Here is a 22,123-nt window from a genome sequence, read left to right on the forward strand (position 1 = left end):
CACGACAATGCTTCTTTCCAGTCAGGATGCTGAAATGATTCGGGCATGGGCACTCAATTCTTCAAAGTTCTACAGCTGCACCATTGAGATCATCTCAACTGGGTGTATCACCGCTTGGTATGGCAACTGCTTACAGAGGGTAGGGCCCAGGGGCGGAGCGAGCTCCCTGCCATCCAGGACCTCTATACCAGGCGGAGTCGGAGGAAGGCCAAAAGTTGAAGACTGTTCACTCTGTTACTACACTGCAAGCTGTACCGATGCACCAAGCCTGGAACTAACAGGACCCTGAACAGTTTCTACCCCCAAGCTATAAGACTGCCAAATAGATAGTCTGGGTAGTTGTTAGTTTGGTAGTTAACCATCTGCATTGACCCCTTTTGCACTAACTCTTTTGACTCCTCACATATGCTGCTGCTACTATTTATTATCTATCCTGTTGACTAGTCACTTTATCCCTACCTATATGTACATGTCTACCTCAATTACCTCGTACCCTTGCACATCAACTCGGTACTAGTACCCCGTGTATATAGCCAAGTTATCATTACTGATTTGTGTATTTATTCCATATTATTTTCTAATTCTTTCCCTCTGTGTTGTTGGGAAGGGCCTGTAAGCATTTCACTCTTAGTCTACACCTGTTTACGGAGCATATGACAAAAATAATTTAATTTGATTGCGTGGGCAGTATAAACCTGAAAACTGCCTATAAAATTACAGAAGGCATGCAGGAATATAGTTTGCTGGTAGTCTCAGTCCTCATTAAATGTTTTTGGATGGAGTCAAATGATAAACTGTTTTGATTTCACAGCTTTGTATCGAGAATTATACCATCTGTTAATGGCTCAATCTCAAAATCTCTGAAAGGAGACCGAGGGAATAGTGGGTGTGACAACATGGTTAGATCTGCCTCTCCATTTCTCTCTCTTTCCCAAGCTGAGCCAGCGCATTTGGCCCTGCCAAGGCACTTAGTGTATTTATTGCTTAGAAGAACCTACCCATTTCCAGAACTCATACTTTTTAATATGGCTTGATGTTGAAGACCCACCCCCCCTGTGTGATTTAGATTTTAATCCAGTCTCTGCAATGGGATCCTTCTGCTGTTTCTGATTGGAATTTTCACTGTTATGGTATACAGAATAATGGCCAGCATCTCTGTGGGATGCAATGTAATCTAGCAGATCTAATAGATTTAATGCCGTTTTAACCAATCAGCATTCAGGATTAGACTCACCAGTTGTTTAAAACCCTGCCGTCGGCATCTGATTCTTGTCTGACTGGGGAAAGACATGCTCCTTTTAGCTTTGTAAATCACTGCAGAGCAATGCAAGCTATTTTGCCTTGGAACGGCCGTCAAATAAGGAACGTGACTCAATAACCCTTTGATGCTTCAAGTTGTTGTTTGAGGTCCAATCATTGACTTGTGCCTGACATCTGATAATATTATTTTGTTTTCCACTGGGTCAAAACACCCAGCTGACCTTGGGGAATAGCGTTGACAGGTCGGTTGCAGGAAGCGTCGTGATTGGCCATTATCAGCGACCCAGTGTCAAAAACGACTCACATTTTCCCAGCCAGTTAGTTCCTTGTGATTGTAGAATGTTGATGAACCACTGTTTTGAGGGGGTGTAGTGTCCATTGTTCATTATTTTGAGGTACTGTGGAATGTTGCGATCGACTCTTCGAGCCTCAGGAATGTCTGGAATTAGCAGTGCAATGACACTACTTTTTTATGGTTCGTGGTCGGTTTATAGGGTTATAATTTTCCAACAGAGAGTTGCCGTGACATATGTTAGTTCTCATTTAATAACCGAGAGGGGGATCATTTTCTTTGGGGACTGATGCAGTCCAGGGCAATTAGATGTCGGGTTGGGATTATGGCATTTGTCTTCTCCTCCACTTACTGTCACCATCAGCATGATGCAGTGTTGATTTCTCTCTCCAGGGCTGTCTGAAAACGGTTACTAGCCGCCCGGCATCAAATCCTTGCTTTCTCAGTCCTGGTTTCCCTCCCACAAGGTTGTTTGAGAGGAATTGAGGAAACAAGAATGTTGAAAGCAAAGATTTGACTTCTAGTAACGTTGTCAGACACATCCCAAGTGAAGGCCGTATTTGGCTCATATACACGTATGTTCCTCCTGTTAAATTGAAAGCAGGATTTGTTGCACTATTATCGTTAGTGACGCGTGGTTTGGGTGCTCCTTGTAAATGCCGTGTCTCCACTACCACGCTCGGGAGTTTGAACTAAGTCAGTGCTAATCTGAATCCATTTCCTCCCCAGCTTGCTTTGCAATGCATAAAATTAATTAGTATGAGTGAATATTCCCCAGTTACGACGGCAACACCAAAAGCCTTATTCGCCAGGGGTGTGTAGTGCACCGGGTGGGTTTAATCTTCCAGAGGTATTTTGATGACAGATCTAGTCAGGTGTGGAATGCTGAGAAAGGGGGCACCAGCACCTTTCTGCCGAGTTGATTACTTCACCAACACAACATTGTGTGTGTGTGTGTTGTATTTCTCCCCACCAGACCTATCACTCAGCCCCACCTCCCATCACCTCTGTCACACCTCCACATACACATGCAGAGGTGACAGTGTGACTTTGCACCTCAACGGTGTGATGCTCTACGACCAATTCAACGAGTGAGACATTATGTCATTATTTCTCTCAGAATTTAGTTTTGTCCATACAGGGTTCAGGCATTATGGAGTAAAGTCTAATGATATACAGTAAGAGCTGCCTCTTAACTTTAGGAATGATCGTTTTAAACCATAGCCAAATACTTTTATTTCCTGCAGCATAGGGAAGGTTTGTGATCTTGCAATTGAAGTCGTTTTGAGGAGCTATCATCAAATATTAACATCACCAGGGAAGCCCAGGGATAGGTTTTAATCTAAGACTCGAGCATGCCAGGGCTAATTCAACAATATGGTTTCAGGGGAAAGGCTTGCAAAAACAAATGCCTGGTTATATATTTTTTTCCGTCTCTTTCTCCTTCCCTCTCCAATCATCTGGTTATTACTGAGGCATTCAAAGCCCGTGTTATTGCCAAACGCCATCTCTTTGTGCTCAACTCCCCATGTCGTTGCAAAATAATGTAAACAAATGTAATGAAAACACTGACTCCTGATGGTTTCTTGTCAGGGATCTGTTTATAGATTATTGAGGGAGGAAGGACTCATTAATTCCATGTTTAAAACTGTAGAATTCTCAAGGTGTGAGAATCATATTTGTTTACAGCAGAGGCAGGGTGCCGCATACATCTGCTGTAATTGTCAGATGTTGTTATTATTATTATTATTATTATTATTATTTTTTATTTTTTTAGGTGTCTGTGCATTTGCTCGAGGGGCTTGTGAGGACCCCACAAAGATCAATGGCAGAGGGAGAAAGGATTTAGCTTTCTGTTTCATGTTCCCTATGCCTGAGAGAAATGCTGTTTATTTTAGTACCACCCAGATTTTAATGAGCTGTTTAGGAAGGAGAAGCTATTGTTGGGTTGTGTTTTTCTCACTCTAAGAAGCCTGTTTGTGGAGTACAGTAGTAAGATTATGACATTGTTGGTTTTCATACCATGAAATATTCTATGAGGAATGGTGTGCATAAAGCAGTGCACAGACCTTTTCTTGTTTACATATTCAGATCACTGAGCATCTGTATCTTGTCCTATAGAGTTGATTAGGCCAAGCAGTCCTTGATGAATGATGAATAATCAACTCTTTTTATGTTTGTCTTGCAGTAACAATCTCTGGATTATTTTTATTTTTTCTCCCACTAAGAGACTTGGAGAAAGGAAGAGACGGGCCAAAACCTTTCAAAAGAGATGTTCAGTTGCTCTTGCTTAATTGTTTGATCGACTGTAGTAGTCAATCAAATACACCTATAAGGCAGAATTATCTCAGCTTTCTTTCCCCTCTCTCTACCTCCACAGTATTCGGCTGCTGTGGCCCAACATATCCCCACCTTTCCCACACTCACCCTTACACAAACTCCCACACACTCGGGGTGGGGTGTGATTTTGGGGGGGAGAGTGTTGGTTATTGATGGGAGGGATGGATGAGGTACGTAAACCTCCCACGGCTCCACTTGACGTTGCGGCATCCGGCTGTATTGCTAATGAAGAGTGCAATATAGCCAGTGACGTGCCGCGAGCCCAGCCAAGCCACCTGAGTGGCTGAGCCTGGCTCTGACGTCACACAGCCCAGCCGTTGATTTGGCGCTGTCTCCGAGGCCTCGGAGCGAGAGCCACAATCCAACCATGGGTTCTGGCACTTAGACAGCCTGGTGCAGACAGAGAGCGCTGCAGAGCAGAGAGCAAGGCAGACAGAGTGAGTTAGCTCTGCAGAGAGAGACTGAGTGAGTGTGTGTGTGTGAGAGAGAGCAGGGAAGAGAGGGAAGAAAGAGAGGGGCTGTCTCGGGGACCTTTCTCCGACCGGCAACATTCACAGCCAATGCAGCCTCTGGTACTATGGAAACTAAACCCCTGACCAATGGAAATAATGGAGGCTACAATGTGGCAGGTGAGTGAGTGTTATGTTGTCTGCACACTCCGTTCAAGGGGTGTAAGTTCCTACCAGAACAATGTCCAATGAACGAGCACTCTCTGTGTAAGTGGGTTTTCCCTCTGTTTCTCCTGTCTTTATACATGGAGAAATAAACGTGAGACTGTTTGAACGTTGCTGTAGTGTTGAGCGATTTTGCGGTTTGAGAGCAAAGTTTCCCGGAGATATGCTGCAGCTTTTCTAGAAGTTCACAAGCTTAGTGTTTACAAAGGAGGGATACGATTGGCAGCCTGGATCTTTTGTCATTTTTTGGCACCAAGGTTGTCTTTGGCCGTAGTATCATTTTTAACTTTTCAGTTGAAAATGTTATTTGTGCTCCTGCGATGTTGTTTCTTTGCCAAAGGGCTTATTTCCCTAGGTGAGTGGGAGGGAGGCAGGAGGAAGAAAGTGGTGTGCTTGGCCCCCTACTCAATCTCAATCTTTTGGCCCCCTACTCAATCGTGTCCTGAATAGCACCACGGTGCTCGGACCAAGCTGCTCAGTCCCTCGTGCTGAATCCTTACTCGCTGTGCCACGCTTGGACCAGGAGCGAAATGCATACAACAGTAAGACAGGTTTCATCTCTCTCCTTCAATGTCTATTCAAATTGTGCACCATCGTTCACTGGCATTGTCAATTTGTGACACGGTAGATTTAAAAAAAAAAAAAAAAAAAAAAAATTCCCTGGAAAGGTTGTTGTCTAATGGGGTGCGGATTCTGCAGATCTTTTCAACTCTGAATATTATTACTCTGTATGGAAGGAGTAAGCTTCTTCTTATTCAACTGTAATTGTTGCAATTCACCTAGTAAGTGCCCAATCTGCTCAAAAGCTTTTCAGAAATGTTGTCATTTGCTGTTTATCCTCTGGTGCCTTTGTCAGCATTTTCAGGCTTCTTCTGTTTCCAGGTACGTTTTCTGTTTTTGCTCCGTCGTCCTCCGGCTGATTAATTGCTTATTATCCCTGACCGTACTGTAGCATTACTAGCTTGGCGTTATTTGCTAATACTTCACTGGTCCATTTCCCCCGTATGATACCTTGGGGGACCATTAGCCCCCCCCAAAAAACACAAAGAAAATTTGAAGTCCTCGTGAACCGTATTGAAATTGGTAGAGCGGGCCGCTTATATTTAGTTGCCCTTAATACCGTGCATCTCATTTCTATTAAATGGGGCTAACCAAAGTCCTGGTAAAGTGGTTCAAGGTTACGATGGGGAATGGAGTCTGTCGGACTGCTGCTGGCACCACACACCTAACGGCTACTTTGCATCTATTGGCCATCAGCCGTCCTCATCAAATCCCCCACAATCCTGGTCTCATATTCTTTGATGTCTATTTATTAATTGTACACCTAATGAAAGGGGGCCAAATTAATCATTCTAATTTGATTGCCTATCTGAAATGTCTCTCGCCGTCGGTGAGCGTTGGCTCCCATCACAATCCCAGATGGCTGGAGTGGAGAGGGAGAGTGAGAGGCGACCAAGGGCCATTTTCGCAGAGTCTGGTTAATGATTCAGCTCAGTCTCCTCCAGCCTCGCTCTTAAGAGGGATTTAAAATGAATGACATAAAGGGACCCAGTGCTACTGCATGCCACAATGCTCCAGAGATGCACTCCAGAGATAGCATTTACCATTACCCAGGAACCCCGGCGTAATTGCACTAACATTAAGCGGAAAGGGAATATATGTCTCAAAAAGGCAATTAAGTGGTGTAATTGCTATATGGATTTAGCTGTGATGGGAGTGGAGCCTGGTGCGTTGTTCTCTAACCTCCTCAGGAAGTCCTCATTAGCAGAACCTAGCGCTCCTTTGTGTGCTGACTGGCGGCTGCTGCCGTCCAGCAAAGGAAAAAAAACTGCACCATGCCTTTTTATTTTTATCCCCCCCTTTCCCTTGTAGGTTTCATTCATTCTTTCTCTTTTTTCTCCACCGTTGGTAATTGAAAGGAAGCTAGAGGTAGCCTCGTCTCTGGCAGCAGCCGTAGCCTCGTCTCTGGCAGCAGCCGTAGCCTCGTCTCTGGCAGCAGCCGTAGCCTCGTCTCTGGCAGCAGCCGTAGCCTCGTCTCTGGCAGCAGCCGTAGCCTCGTCTCTGGCAGCAGCCGTAGCCTCGTCTCTGGCAGCAGCCGTAGCCTCGTCTCTGGCAGCAGCCCTGAGGTCAGCTGGCCCTTCTCCGTTAGTGAATCTCTCACTCTGCTGTGCGATTCATTCTGCTGAATGGGATGATCTGTTATGTGGATATGATGATTGCTATTGAAGTCATTAGTGTAGCTCGATCTACTGACAGACTAATATATTCCTGCATTTAATATAACCGTGGCTGGCACTTTAAAAAAAAAGAATAAAGTATTTTCACGGCTTTGTGTTTAAGCAGATGGAAATGGGCAGCGGTGTCTGGGAGTTGAACCTCCCACCCCTAATTCAGATCGTCATTAAAGAAAGCACCCTGGGGGCTGGAGGTGGACTTCAGTGTGTTGAATACAGCAGAAACTTAGTGTGTGAATGGAACCGCGAGTGGTATTGGCGCACTTCCAAACTGAAGCCAGGGAATATTTCAGATGGTGATGGAAGGGGCCATGGCAGAAATGGACACTTACGGAGTTTCCCTCCGGGTTTTTTTTATTTTTCCCCCTGGTCTTTTAATTATATATATTTTTTTGTGTGTGTTTGGTCCCGTGTGGCTCAGTTGGTAGAGAATGGCGCTTGCAACGCCAGGGTTGTGAGTTCAATTCCCACGGGGGACCAGTGAATAAACACTCAACATTTATGCACTCAATACTGTAAGTCGCTTTGGATTGAAGTGTCTGCTAAGTGACACATGTATGTGTGGTAAATAACAAATAGGAAGGAATTGAATTAGTTGTCTTCTCCCTCAGTTCAAAGGATTCTAATCTTGCGGAATGAAATGCACTTTTTTGTTATTCTGGACAATGCAACAAGGCACTTTTTTTTTTGTTTTGTTACAATTATAAGTCATCCTCCAGAATAAATGTTTTCCCCACGGGTGAAAATAAATGTGTTTTTTTTGTGATTCACATACTGTAATTGCATTTGCAGGAAATACTGTTTACCCAGTTTATTTTCAGGAAAATGTCATTATATGTTCATGGTTAGTTAAAACATGATTGAACTGTCACGGACAGATCGGTCTATTTGACTCTGGTTTATTACAATGTCAAGTTGTAGACACAGTAGCTGACTGTCCCCGCTCTCCTCTCTTCTGCAGGTTAGTGCCATACTCCCTCACTATTTATGTATACTAGACACCTGTCTGTGTCCCAAATGGCAGCCTATTCCCTATATAGTGCACAACTTTTGACCATAGGGTACCATTTGGGAAGCAGCCCTGCCTCTCGTTTTGCACACAACGCGGCAGGAAGAGAAAGCAGCCAACAGTTTATCCAGCCTGGCAAAATCAGGACCTTCACGCTAAGCTGTCACTCGTTGACACCAATACAGATGTCATGTGTATCTATTTCATGTGTATTTCCCTAGATCCATTTGCCGATTTTTAGAGGAGCGCGAGAGACGCGCGCTCACACACAGTCCGTTACATTCACCAGGGTGGGTCCACCCATGGTTTTACTCTGTTTCGCTCGGCCACAGTTCTAAATACCCAAGTCAACTGTGAGGAGAGGAGACTGCCATCTTTTATCTGGCTAGCCGCTCAGCTAAAACACACTGGCCAATTAGTGGTAAATGTGGACTCGAGATCCTCCTCGCCTGCTCTGTTCAGCACTACCTGCAGCTGATCAGGCTCCAGCCAAAAAGAAACAGCAGCTCTGCCCTTTTTTTTAATTGAATAAGTGTGATGGAGGACGAGGAAGGGAGAGGCTTCTTCTGTTTTTCTATCTCAAAGGAAAATAAAAATGCAATTTTCTTTGCCTCTGTAAAGTCTTCCCTCTGTCCTCCACAAATAAATGCATTTGTGTGAACCAAGAGACGTGAAAAGAACGAGCATCTGTCGTAGAAATGATGCACTCATGATGTCATCAGAAAACACAAAGGAGCATATGTACAGGCATGGAATATTAGACTGAACGTCCAATCGGTGCTCTAGCTGAAACCAGAAGCCCCTGAAGAGTCATGTGTCCGGGGTGGCCTCCTGCTGCTGTAAGATGCTCATCGCGCCACAACCCTGTGGAGGTTGATCCTCATGGGGCCTGAGTCAGGCTGCACTGGTCCTCCCACTACCACCACCACCCAGTCCTGCTCCCCTCTCCTCTACCAACGCCACCTCCCAGTCCTGCTCCCCTCCCCTCTCCTCTACCAACGCCACCTACCAGTCCTGCTCCCCTCCCCTCTCCTCTACCAACGCCACCTCCCAGTCCTGCTCCCCTCCCCTCTCCTCTACCAATGCCACCTCCCAGCCCTGCTCCCCTCTCCTCTACCAACGCCACCACCCAGCCCTGCTCTCCTTCTCTCCCCCCTGGAGAGCCTCCATCTGTAGCCGGCCATGCGTAGGCGTCCTAGCTCGCCTGGTGCCGGCTGTGCCTCGGAAAACGAGGGGAGAAAAAAAATGGCTCTTCTCCGGTCGCATTAAAAGCATCATTGTCCTTGAGTGGGTGCGTTTAGAGAAGAGGTGGGAAAAATATGCTTAGCGTCTTGTTCAGCCCCTTGCTGACGGCTGGTCTCTGTGATCCACATAGTGTGAGGGATGTGGAGGGCTTTTGGCAGGCTCACTCTCACACAGCACAAGGCAGGCAGACCAGATGGCCGGAGGCCTTGGGAAAGGGTCCAAGCAGAGGGACTCTAACAGATACCACACACCCTGTTGACGGACAGGAGGTTGCGGCAAACCGACAGACGTCGCTTTGTGTGTTTTAAGTGCAAGGACAGGAGCCACCCACACATACACACACCTGTCCTCTCCACTGACGGCCCCCACCAGCCCCGGGCTCCAGATCTCATGAATCCCAATCAGGCGAGGTCGTCGGAACCATAAATAATGCAAGCAGTTCCTGCTTAAGCCCCGCGCCACCTCCATTAGCCTGATAAACGAGCTACATTGTCAGAGTCAGGAACCCGGCAAGTGTTTGCTTAGCTGTGCCCTGCCATTCTCAACACGTCCCGATGATCTCAGGCCTCCAGCAAAGGCATGGCTTGTTTTAGCCACTGTCTGGACTGGTGTGTGTTTTTACACAACTCAATTCTGGAAGCGCTAACAAATTGGTTTCGATTATAGGAATTTGGCATAGGCAACTTGTCTGAGTTTTCCTGGCCAGTGTAGCACTGATCAGACCGCTAATGTTCTGAACTAGCTACCATGTTTCTTGGTACACATGGCATCGTCTGAGGTGACACAGTACCCGTTTACCCAGGGCTTCGTATGGCCGAGAGGTGAGGTGGAGCGAGCTGGAAATCCAATTGACCTAGCTGACCTCTGACTCTGTTCTATAAAAGTGTTGTTGAGAAGTTTACATTGGTCATTATGGATTTAAGTGAGCACGTATACTAACAAACAATTTTCTCTCTCCCTCTCTCCAGGTCACGGAGGGGCATGAGAGCCTTGTGCGAGGCCAGTGCCGTTGCTTGCCGGACCCAGTGCTGGTGACGGGGACATGGGCCTCTTCCTCAGGGCTTCCAGTACGACCCAGCTCAACACAAGCCAGAGCCTCAGCCACCAGCTGGTCCAGCACCATCCAGACACCCACGGCAGCAGCAGCACCTCGAGTGACCCTACCTCAGAGGGCTTCACCCTTCTCTCCGGCGCCACCACCCCACGGCAGGCCCAGCACCCAGCACCGCAGCCGGTACACATGTATTTATATATTTCACACACACACACACACACCGTCGCTCACGTCACGACATTACAGCTTATGCTGTCATAGATTGTCACAGCTAATGTCTCTGTCCAGACTAGAGTTGACAGACTGCAGAGGCAGCGCTGACCAGTCAGAAAGAATAGGATGGCAGTGTGTTGACAGATTGCCAGATTGGAGATGACACTGGGAGATTACTTCTCCCGTTGTCACGATAAGGAGGAGACGAGTCCCTGGAGGCCTAGGTGCTGCTAGCTGCAGCGTCACGTATGGGGGTGTCACCACCGTCTCTCCTCTCTGAGGCAAGCAACCTGGCAGACAGAACACTTACGGCTTGCTGCACCATCTGGCCATGCTGACGTCTGCCGTGGAACCACACACACACACACACACACACCGTCAGGCAGTCCCTGGGTGTAAGGAAAGGACTGTCACACACACACACACAGGTTTAGAGCATACCTCGCCCACTGACGTGATAACGGCAGAGCATATCTCGCCCACTGACGTGAGGGGGGGGGGGAGAGATTAAGGGTTTACTGTGATGCTTTATGACACAATTGGGAGATTTTTGTTATTGATGAAACGTCATTGATCTGTTTAGTACAAATAGCTGCTGCTGAAACGGTAGCCTCGGGGGAGGGCAGGCTGAGGCTGACCAGAGGAGCCGTGTCGTGTGTTGTCCATCTCTCTGCTCTCTAGGTCTCGAGCTCTTGTAGGCAAAGCTCCAGTAGCTTTCTCTAATGAGAATGTCTGATACTGTCACTGTAAAGGAGACTAGTGCCACTATGAGAGGTCTGGAGACTGAGGAGAGCCACAATGCCAGTGCCACACCGACACCAGCGGGGGGAGAAGAGCCAAGCCTGACCAAGACAGATTGCAGGGAGCAGGCAGAGACCCAGCCACAGGCCCAACCTCAGACCCAGCTCCAACCACAGAAGTCAGATGAGAGCTGCTGTCAAGAGAAGAAGGAAACTCAGGTAAACCTCTCATTACAGAGCAGGGTTGTTTGTATCTCTTCCCTGCGTCCCACACCATCCCCACCAGTCAGCCTTTTCCCACTGCTTTCAACCCCCCCCCCCCCTTCTACCCACACAATTTCTGTATGAAAGTATGTCGTGTCAGTTGAAGGGGTTGTGTTATGTACCAGGGGACTACACACCACTGAAGGTATATTCAGCTAGAAACAGGGGGCTACTGAGACAGGCGGGGGTTTGGTGTATCGGTGGGCAGAGCAGGGAGAAATAATTGCTTTCCAATACAGCACAGGCTCAGGGGCCCGGGGGAGTCTCTGGCAAAGCACAACCAATCAATTGTCAGATAATTGAGTTATGAGAATCTGCAGAAGCGGTATACCTCAAAATCACTACTCAGTTATTATACGCTTCAAGGTTAAGGTTGTTGAGGTTTCTGTATGTCAGGCAGGTTATTACCCCCCCTCCCTCCCTCCTTCTGATATGTAGCTCGTGAACAGCTAGGCTAGTCTCCCTTGATGCTGTGACATTTCCCTCATGCTTTCTCCCTTTCTGAAGAGCCTTGACCCTGCTTATGTCGGCTCGTTTTCCTTTTCATATCTGTCGGCAGCGCTAGTTTACCGTCAACCTGGCTGCATCTGTAAAGGTGGTTTATACAGTATTACAGTAGTCAGAGGAGAGCGGCGCCGCGGCGCCTCCGTCAGAGGAGAGCGGCATCTGAAATGGCACCACTTTGGACTCTGGTCAAAAGTAGTGCACTTTATAGGGAATGAGGTGCCATTTCAGTCATCTCTTAGCCTGGCTAGCCCCCCTTGAACATTACTAAAGGCAGTCAGAGAGTCCAGGTCTAAAGGCAGTCAGAGAGGGAAGAGCTGTAAGGAAATGGAAAGGCCAGAAGCCCTGCAGTCAGTCTGCAGAGGAGAGCTAGGCAAGATAGGAAAAGCTGATCATCTCTTAGCTCAAATCCCAGCTTATCCACAAATGTCTCCTGTGTCACCCCTAGGAGGATGGGGAGGGGAGGTGGAACGAATGTCTTTGTCGCCATCTGTCTCCTCCACTTTGCAGATCGAGACGCCTCACTGAACACATGGTGCTGTTTTAGACGTGTGCAGGAGAGAGCGGTTATGTTGCCGTATCCTGCGGCCATCCCCCCCAGAATCTAGAATTCACAGTAGAATGGAGGCCAAGGCGCGCCTTCTCTTTCCAAATCCTCTACTGCGATCACTTATTTAGCCTTGGGTGTAATGTAGCCTGATGCATTAGGGCTAACAAATATAAATGTTATTGTGCATTAACCATTAATAAACAAGGTAGAATCGGTTGGACATTTAGGCAAAAGAAAATATTATATTTTTATTTTTATTTTTAATAACCCTTTGTGTAGGGATGGTTTCAGTAGCAGATTCCCGTATTCTTTAGTGTGTCATTTCACTTCGTCCTCCTCAGTCAGTTTGTTGTGAAGGGGAATCATCCCAGGACTTACAGACAATGAGACCCTTGTCTTATGGTCCATTTTGTCTCATTGCCTACTGTGCAGCAGCAGACATCGGAACAGACAGGAAGAAGGCCCAAGGTACAGGAGGCATGTCTAAGTGTTTGCTTGATGAACTCCATCATCCAGTAGTTGACAATGAATTGTTCCCCTTTTCATTTACACACTGCCTGCATTTAAAAAAAAAAAATTGTGTAATTTTTTTTTAAGTGTTTTGTTATTTTGAAAGGAACGTATTTTTTTGTGAGTGAATTAAATTTTTGTTGCTTGTTTTTTTTGTGTGTGTAGTTTTCAGTCATTCAAGTACAAAATTTCAATTTGAATGCATCAGAAACAGGACAAGTGATCTGACCAGTTTATGGTTAACCTAGGTGACAGTGTGCATGGCGTCTTCTCGAGCTTGGAAAAATCCACCTGTAAGTGGGTTGATATGCCAGTGTGTGCTGTGCTTGCAAGGGAGTTCTGGGTACCTCGATGTGTGTGGTTTGTTTTTAAACTCCTACCTGCACAATCTCTTTGTCCCATCCTGACTTTGTTCTTAACCCTCACCACTCTCCAATCCCCAGTCTAACTCAAAGTTAAAGTTAGTTCGAAGCCTGGCTGTTTGCGAAGAGTCCTCTCCTCCTCCTATTGCCTCTGATCTGCCTCGAGAACATCAGGTAATCACCACCCTCCCATGACAATTCTCAAGCCCTCCTCCTCCCCCTGAACCATCATCTGGTGTTTAACCATAATTTCATTGCATATGTATACCCTTCAAGTGCATATCTTCTAATAGAGAAATATCAAGAGGTTCATAATAAATTCCTCTGGTTGGTTGCCACTCTCCACTAACCATTTCCCCTTTTTAGTCATCTTCAGCCTCCAGAACAGTTGTGTTCCAACGAACTTCAGAATCATTTATTTTAATAACATAAATTCTGTCAAGCAAAAAAAAAAGTTGACCTCATGACTCATATTTTAGTTTAGTCTCAGCTGAGGTCTAGATTCCCAAAAAGGTTTTTTTTTTTGTTTAACACAAAATCTGAAATTGACACAAAAAATGACACTAGGATAAATAATTTTAATCCGCCGGAATGAGGTTAAATTGGATGAAGCCAGGCTTCTGTATAACACCTTTTATTAAGTGTTAGGCCGGCTTTCATTCCACTCATCCCAAAGAAGTAAATAGTGTCTTTTTGTTCAGATGGTTTACTGTAGAAAAAGATTAATTCTGGATCATCATGGAAACTCAACTGTGTGAGTGAATTAAACAAACGCCAGTTAGAATATCTCCCACCGCGTGCAATAATATATACGGTAGGTGGTCAAACTATGACTCCTTCAGTCAGATACTCGGTAGCTTGTCACACTAAAGGCGTCAGTATGCTTCAGTTCGGATTGCGGCTAGCTGCCGTCGGCTAAGCTAACCGAACGAGTGTGCACGCATACTCCCTTTAAAGACCTTCGCGTGAAAAGCGGTAGTCCATTTTTAGACGGCGTAGCCAGTATACGGTTCCTCAAAATAGTCCAATTTTTGTTTTTATATATATATCTGCGATGACCCTAGAAATCTGTCAAAATTAACGACAGATGTTTTTTGCCGAGATCTTAAGTTGCACAATTTATATCTTTACTACGACGTTTCATTTCTCAATGAAAAAATGTGCATGTAAACGTGTCGTCTCTCGTTGAATGACGACAAATACTTTAGTCAACGGTAAGGATCCTTCAATAATCACCAACGGGGCCTAGACTTAGGCTTGCCTCTAGAAGAAATGTGTGACCTCATCAAAGGCCAAAATGAACAAAAAATGTCACAATGTTATAATATATGCACACATTGTTCCGGCTGGAAAGCAAGTGGACACCTTAAGACTCCCTTCAGTCATATTTATAGTCTTGAACTGTTGAGCGATAGAGATTTCCTGGGATTTCTTTTTATCACTCTCTTCACAATCCCTCGCTTTCACTCAGTCTGTGCGGCACCAAAGCCCTGTTAGCAAACTACATCTCTTCCAGGCTAGTACTTTTCACAGGGGTGGAGCCAAAAAATTCACCCTTCTTCCATTTTAAACATTGCAGCTTCCTTTTCCTCACCCATTTTAAAGAAAACAAATCCACTCCTTTCCCTGTGTTTCATGTTGTAGGGAAGGAAAGTCACTTTCTCCAGATTCTTAATCAATGAGATGGAGTTGGAGGGAAACACCTGCTCGGGTTCTAGCTACTCTGTAGGGTGTGAATGAGGAGGGGTAGAAACACCTGCTCGGGTTCTAGATTCTCTATAGGGTGTGAATGAGGAGAGGGAGAAACACCTGCTCGGGTTCTAGATTCTCTATAGGGTGTGAATGAGGAGGGGAGAAACACCTGCTCGGGTTCTAGATTCTCTGTAGGGTGTGAATGAGGAGGGGGAGAAACACCTGCTCGGGTTCTAGATACTCTGTAGGGTGTGAATGAGGAGGGGGAGAAACACCTGCTCGGGTTCTAGACACTCTGTAGGGTGTGAATGAGGAGAAGGGAAACACCTGCTTGGGTTCTAGACACTCTGTAGGGTGTGAATGAGGAGAAGGGAAACACCTGCTCGGGTTCTAGATACTCTGTAGGGTGTGAATGAGGAGGGGGAGAAACACCTGCTCGGGTTCTAGATACTCTGTAGGGTGTGAATGAGGAGAAGGGAAACACCTGCTCGGGTTCTAGACACTCTGTAGGGTGTGAATGAGGAGGGGAGAAACACCTGCTCGGGTTCTAGACACTCTGTAGGGTGTGAATGAGGAGGGGGAGAAACACCTGCTCGGGTTCTAGATACTCTGTAGGGTGTGAATGAGGAGGGGGAGAAACACCTGCTCGGGTTCTAGATACTCTGTAGGGTGTGAATGAGGAGGGGGAGAAACACCTGCTCGGGTTCTAGATACTCTGTAGGGTGTGAATGAGGAGGGGGAGAAACACCTGCTCGGGTTCTAGATACTCTGTAGGGTGTGAATGAGGAGAGGGAGAAACACCTGCTCGGGTTCTAGATACTCTGTAGGGTGTGAATGAGGAGGGGGAGAAACACCTGCTCGGGTTCTAGACACTCTGTAGGGTGTGAATGAGGAGGGGGGAAACACCTGCTCGGGTTCTAGACACTCTGTAGGGTGTGAATGAGGAGAAGGGAAACACCTGCTCGGGTTCTAGACACTCTGTAGGGTGTGAATGAGGAGGGGGGAAACACCTGCTCGGGTTCTAGATTCTCTATAGGGTGTGAATGAGGAGAGGGGAAACACCTGCTCGGGTTCTAGATACTCTGTAGGGTGTGAATGAGGAGGGGGGAAACACCTGCTCGGGTTCTAGACACTCTGTAGTACATGAATGCTCAAGACCATAGCATTAAACTGACAACCCCTAATACCCATGGGTTTTCCAACCAGCTACAGAATCTGTAAACTTGGGAAGGTGGGGGTTCTCATTGTCCTGATGGGATAGCAAGCTACTGAGAAAAGAGAATACCTGATCCCATTTTCTGCTTCATAAAAGGTGACTACAACAGTCTTGTCTTTTTATTTTGAAGGAGAAAATTGAGATCCAGTTCACTCAGTCGTTTGACAAAGAGGAGGATGCGTCATCGCCCATCAAGAATGAAGTGGACCAAGATAAAGGAGTGGAGAAGCTGCTGGAGAAGACTGAAAGGATGCCCAGGAAGATGCTGTCCAGAGGTAGACATTGTCTGCCTCCCCTGGTCAAAACAAGTGCACTATATACAGAATAGGTTTCCATTTGGGACACATCCATCTTGTGTGGGTAGGCACTAGGCACCTACTATGGTCAGTAACCAGAGGTTGTGAAGTTTCTTCAAAGGTGTCAAGGACTCAATAAGCCTTCAATGCTTCTGTAAAAGTGAAAATGCAATTGATGGTCTATGTCCTGCAAGCTTAGCCTACATCCCCCCCCCCCCAAAAAAAATGTTTGTTTCTCATTTTAGTACTCGTTTCACTTTTGCAAAGTTTCTGTGAAATGAGGAGACGCAATAGAAAAGTTAGGAATCAATGCCTTTTTCTCCTCCCTCCAGATTCCAGTCAAGAATACACCGACTCTACCGGGATCGATGTCCATGAGTTCTTAGTAAACACGCTGAAAAACAACCCCAGGTGTGTAGACATGCCAGCCATTTAGAAACCTTTTGTCTGCATCCACACGCCAAGCTGAGCTGTTGTTCTTTCACTGGTGATTAAGCAAACACTCTTTCTCTTAAAGGTTACATTTTGAACATTTGGCTTCTTCATTAGTCGATTAGTAATTGCAGTTTCTGTCATACCCTGAGGTAATGAGATGAGTGCAGAAATTACTGAACGGACACCAAACTTATTCTCTCCATGTTCAATCCATTATATTCACAGGGACAGAATGATGCTTCTGAAGTTGGAACAGGACATTCTTGACTTTATCAGTAATAACGAGTGAGTAGTTCAGCTGAGTCATTTTTTTTTGTTGGTGCATTTGAGTGAGTTGAGTCTTATGTCTTGATTTCTTGGGGGGGGGTTGATTTCAACAGAATAATCTGTTTCTGGTCATTTATTAAGCCCATGCATAATTTCGTGTGATGTCACGTTCTGCTAATGAGATTTCACTCTGGGCTATGTTGGACCGTTTTGCACAGAAAGACTCTTCCTAATTGTCCTGTAATCTCTCTTTGAATTATTGATTTGATCCACTGTCCTCTCCTCCCATTCTTTCTCGCTCTCCGCTGCCTCCTACAACCTCCTTGGTCCTCTCTCCCTCCCCCTCCTACAACCTCTCCTACCCCAGAAGCCAGAAGAGAAAGTTCCCTCCGATGACGTCCTACCACAGAATGCTGCTGCACCGCGTTGCAGCCTACTTCGGCCTAGACCACAACGTCGACCAAACTGGGAAATCTGTAATCATCAACAAAACTAGCAATACGAGAATGTGAGTAATCTTCCTTTCTGCCACAGCCAATAATTCAATTTCTCAGCCTTACTCTAATTCAAACTGCTTAGGCTGCAGAAATGACTGTCTCCGTATATTCTGCCGAGGGAAAACAGATTTTTCTTTGCGAACCCCCTTGAAATTAGTTTTTGGGGAAACTTAATTATCTGCGTTTTCAATATTGCAGTGAGGAAGGTAGGGAGGAGGAGGAGAGTAATGTTGTTAGAGGCGGAAGGGAGATGGTGTAAACATGTCAGGTTTCTTAGAAAGAAGCCCTACCACAACTCTCGTTTTCATTGTTATTTTCTCTGCTCCCCCTCCCCTTTTCTCCATCTCTCTCATATGTGTGTGTGCATATATGTATATGTCTCTCTCTGTCTCGGTCTCGGTCTCTGTCTCGGTCTCTCTCTGTCTCGGTCTCTCTCTGTCTCGGTCTCTCTCTGTCTCGGTCTCTCTCTGTCTCGGTCTCTCTCTGTCTCGGTCTCTCTCTGTCTCGGTCTCTCTCTGTCTCGGTCTCTCTCTGTCTCGGTCTCTCTCTGTCTCGGTCTCTCTCTGTCTAGACTCTGATCAGAAGTCTGTCTCAGAACACATCAAAGATGACAAAACTGTCTGTCTTCCAAAAGCGGTCATTCTCGGACTGTCTCGGTCTGTCTCGGACAAAGATGACTGTATGGTAAGAGAGTCTGTCTCGGTCTGTCTCGGTCTGTCTCGGTCTGTCTCAGATCTATCTCGGTCTGTCTCGGTCATCTCTCGGTCTCTCTCGGTCTTCCGGAAAAAAGTTACAATTTGTCTCGGTCTAAATAATTGTCTGTCTCGGATCTTCACTGTCATGAAAGCCTCTGTCTGGAAAGTCTCTTCTGTCTGACACAAACCCACTGAAAAATGTCTTTTCCTGTCTGCACTCTCTCTGTCTGTCAATGGCCAAATGGTATTGGTGTTTAGTTCAGTGTTAGACCTGAGTAAAGTTTTCAGAACACATCAAAGATGACAAAACTTTGTTGGTACATTCTCAAAAGGGACAACTCCGGCTCAGACAAAGATGACAATATGGTAAGAGAGTTGTTTAATGTGAGCCGCTCCAGATCTATACTAGGCCGCATTATGATCAATTAACTTCCAAGAAAAAAGTTACAATTTGAAAATAAATAATTAGATCTTCACCATGAAAGCCAAAGCCAGGAAAGTTCTGAAAAGACACAAACCCACTGAAAAATGTATTTTCCTCTGCACAAAGCAGTAGTCAATGGCCAAATGGTATTGGTGTTTAGTTCAGTGTTTCCTAGAGTAAATTCCCTAAGCCCTTTGTTGGTGTTATCAAACCCTAGTGCTAAGCAGGGTGTTTATGGGTCTAGTGCTAAGCTGGATGCTGATGTGTCTAGATGTTATTGCTAAGCTGGATGCTGATGGGTCTAGATGTTAGTGCTAAGCTGGATGCTGATGGGTCTAGATGTTAGTTCTAAGATGGATGCTGATGGGTCTAGATGTTAGTGCTAAGCTGGATGCTGATGTGTCTAGATGCGGATGAGACTGAAGGAAGACAGGAGGAGTAAGTCTATAGAGGAACGAGAGGAGGAGTACCAGAGGGCTAGAGACAGGATATTCGCTCAAGAAGTAAGAACCCTCCTCTTAATATTAATTTAATAGCTTTTAAATGCAGATTGTGAGAGTTTGATTCAATATAAACATGTAGATAATGTAACTTATTTTATTACAGGGTCCAGATGGCTTTCCCTTGAAAAAAGAATACAGGAGGATGATGCTTGTAACAGCACACAGCAAAGACGACAGATCTTTAGGTCATTATCTCTCAACATAACATAGCCATGACACTTTCCCCATCTTGTACTCTCTGCTATGAAGGTCCTTAATAGCATAGAATGTTCCTGTTTCTTATAATAGCTAATATATGTATAATCCCATACCATGGTGTAAAATGGATCCTTCCTCAGGTTAAAAGATGTCCGCTCGGCCAACAGTTGCCAGAGCAGCTCTGAGAACGAGCCCAAGAACTCTGAACCCCGGCCGTGGAGCAGCACTGACTCGGACAGCTCAAACCGTAACCTGAGGCCAGCCATGACCAAAGCAAGCAGCTTCAGCGGCATCTCTGTCCTCATCAGGGGAGACAGCTCAGGCAGCAGCAAGAGCATGGGTCGCCTCTCTAAGACTGGTAAATAACCTCCACTTCCACCATCAACTAGCCTGGTTAAACCAGACTGAATGCCACATTCCATGGTGAGTGTAGAGTTCAGTCTGGTTTAACCAAGCTAACCATCAACCACCATCTACAGTTCAAGTCTCTACCCGTATATTTGGGCAATCAGCAGTGCAGCACCTGTCACAGCCATAAAAATAGATTGAATACAAAGGGTGTCATAATGGGTGGACTGGCAGCCATTTTGAGTGTACCTATGCCAGAAAGTAAAATCAGAAAGTATACGCTTAAATCTGTGATTTGTTTAGTCAACTTAACTGACACTACAAAAAAGACAACCCTAACCCATCAGTTAGCATCACTTGAATGAACATTCTACATTACCATGGCAATCCAGCATCAGATGATGGAACATTCCAAATTACCATGGCAATTATTGCATCACAATACCAGGCAGACATTGTGAGTGTATCAATGAGTTTACCAGTCAAATTGCCAGGGTTAGAGCTTCCAAGCCTGTTCTATTCAGTCTATTTATATGTTCACAACCATAGAATTAGCTAAAATTACACTTACTAAATCGCTATCTACTTCTATTTCAGAGCACACTCGTTTGAGTATGCCAGAGTGCAGAAAAACTCATTAATTTTCTTTTTTTCTCTCAAGTTTTACCCTTTTTTTTTTTACCCTTACCCATTCATTTTCGAACGCACAGCGCTCGTTGAATGGGACAGGTGTCCAGTAAAGGTAGGCAAAAAAAAAAAGATTAAATTGTTGCTAGCAGCACAGTCACTAACGCGATAGATAACATGAAAACAGTAACCAGCACTGCTAGGGCAAGTAAAATGGTCTCAGTGATGTGTTCTCTCGTTTGTGTCTGGAAGAAGGTAGCAAGCTAACCAACTTTAGCCAGCTAGCTTGGGCTGCCGTTGTGAGGTCAGAACTCTCCATACATCCCTACTTCTCAGCCAGAGCATCCGGTGTGCACTGTGAACACTCCGAGACCATAGCGCTCCAAATTTACAAACGGCTCAGTGAGCACTCTGACACAGTCGAGGCGATTTACGAGCGTACCCTTAATAGGATATCTATGGTAACCACCATGGACATCCTATTAAATTACTGGAGGGGTTATGGCATAAACCCTCAAAGTTCCAGAATGAGGTAAAAATGCCAGCCATAATGATCAGGGAGAATTACAAACAATTGCCATTCATTGGAATGAATGGCAGTAGAGGCACAACGCTAATTTTACTTATGCAGGGAATTAAACGTAAGACGTGATATATTAGAAATTGTGTAGTATTGTCAAAGAGAAATATTGTCAATATAAATAGTTTATGAAGGTTTTAAAATGTTCTGTATAAATATCCTCTAAAATATCTCAACTGACAATAAATGTCAAAATGTTGATTTTCTTGGGAAGCGGAGTTCCACAGAGTGCTTTTTTTATGATACAATATCTGTTCCAATATCTGTACTTGTTGAATTTGCAACTTCTCTAAGCCCGATCAGCTGATCTCAGCCAGTGTATGGCAGTGGATTGGAATGTTGGCATATTGGCAGTTAATTTGAACAATTCGTGCAATCATTCCACAAACTGTCAGTCTATCTAGCAAAAACCATACGGTGTGTAAAAATAATGACTTGGATGAATTTTTATATTATCTTATCACAGCACTCTATTGTCTCACGTCAGATGGTCTCAGTCCTACGTCACGCTTGTCCCTCAGCTGATCTGTCTTGTAGGGCGTGGAACTCATCTCAAAATGTTTGGATTTTACTCTTCCGCCTAACGCTAGTTCCTAATTCAGAAAATCACTTGGCTCTCGGTAGCAATGAAGCACTGGCTACTACGGCAAACCATGCTCAATCAGTTTAGCCAACTTGCTCCAGCCAGCAGCCTCTTGCAAGCTTGTTTGGATGGCCAGCTTGCTGATAAAGTTATACGGCACTAAAATTATGGGACTGTTCTCAGAAATCGACAGCTGGCACTGTGCCTCGCTAGTTTGTAACATTTGGCCAACGTGATGACATTGCAGAGAGCAGTCAGTTGTGCTGTACAACTCTAATCACACTAATCACAGCAGAACAGATGTCATGACAACTAATTTGTGCATTAGCTAGAACTTCACTGCGCTAGCTAGAGGGAGTATTCAGCATTGAGTGTGTGAACTGGCGGTGTTAGCATCCTTGCCTTTCATTTCATATGGATTGATTTGAGACTGGTTCTGCCAGCAAGCAGAAATGAGCTAGCAAATTTTCGTGCACATTTTCGAGTTTCATAAATACTGATCCTACCACCA

The 22,123-nt window shown here is 45.4% G+C and overlaps 1 pseudogene; it reads left to right on the forward strand.

Moving 5' to 3' along the window:
• Positions 1 to 22,123, forward strand: part of LOC135546867 (R3H domain-containing protein 1-like) — a 58,615-nt pseudogene that overhangs the window by 16,362 nt on the left and 20,130 nt on the right.

Source organism: Oncorhynchus masou, chromosome 10 (genome assembly GCF_036934945.1).
Source record: "Oncorhynchus masou masou isolate Uvic2021 chromosome 10, UVic_Omas_1.1, whole genome shotgun sequence".
NCBI classification, from domain to species: Eukaryota; Metazoa; Chordata; class Actinopteri; order Salmoniformes; family Salmonidae; genus Oncorhynchus; species Oncorhynchus masou.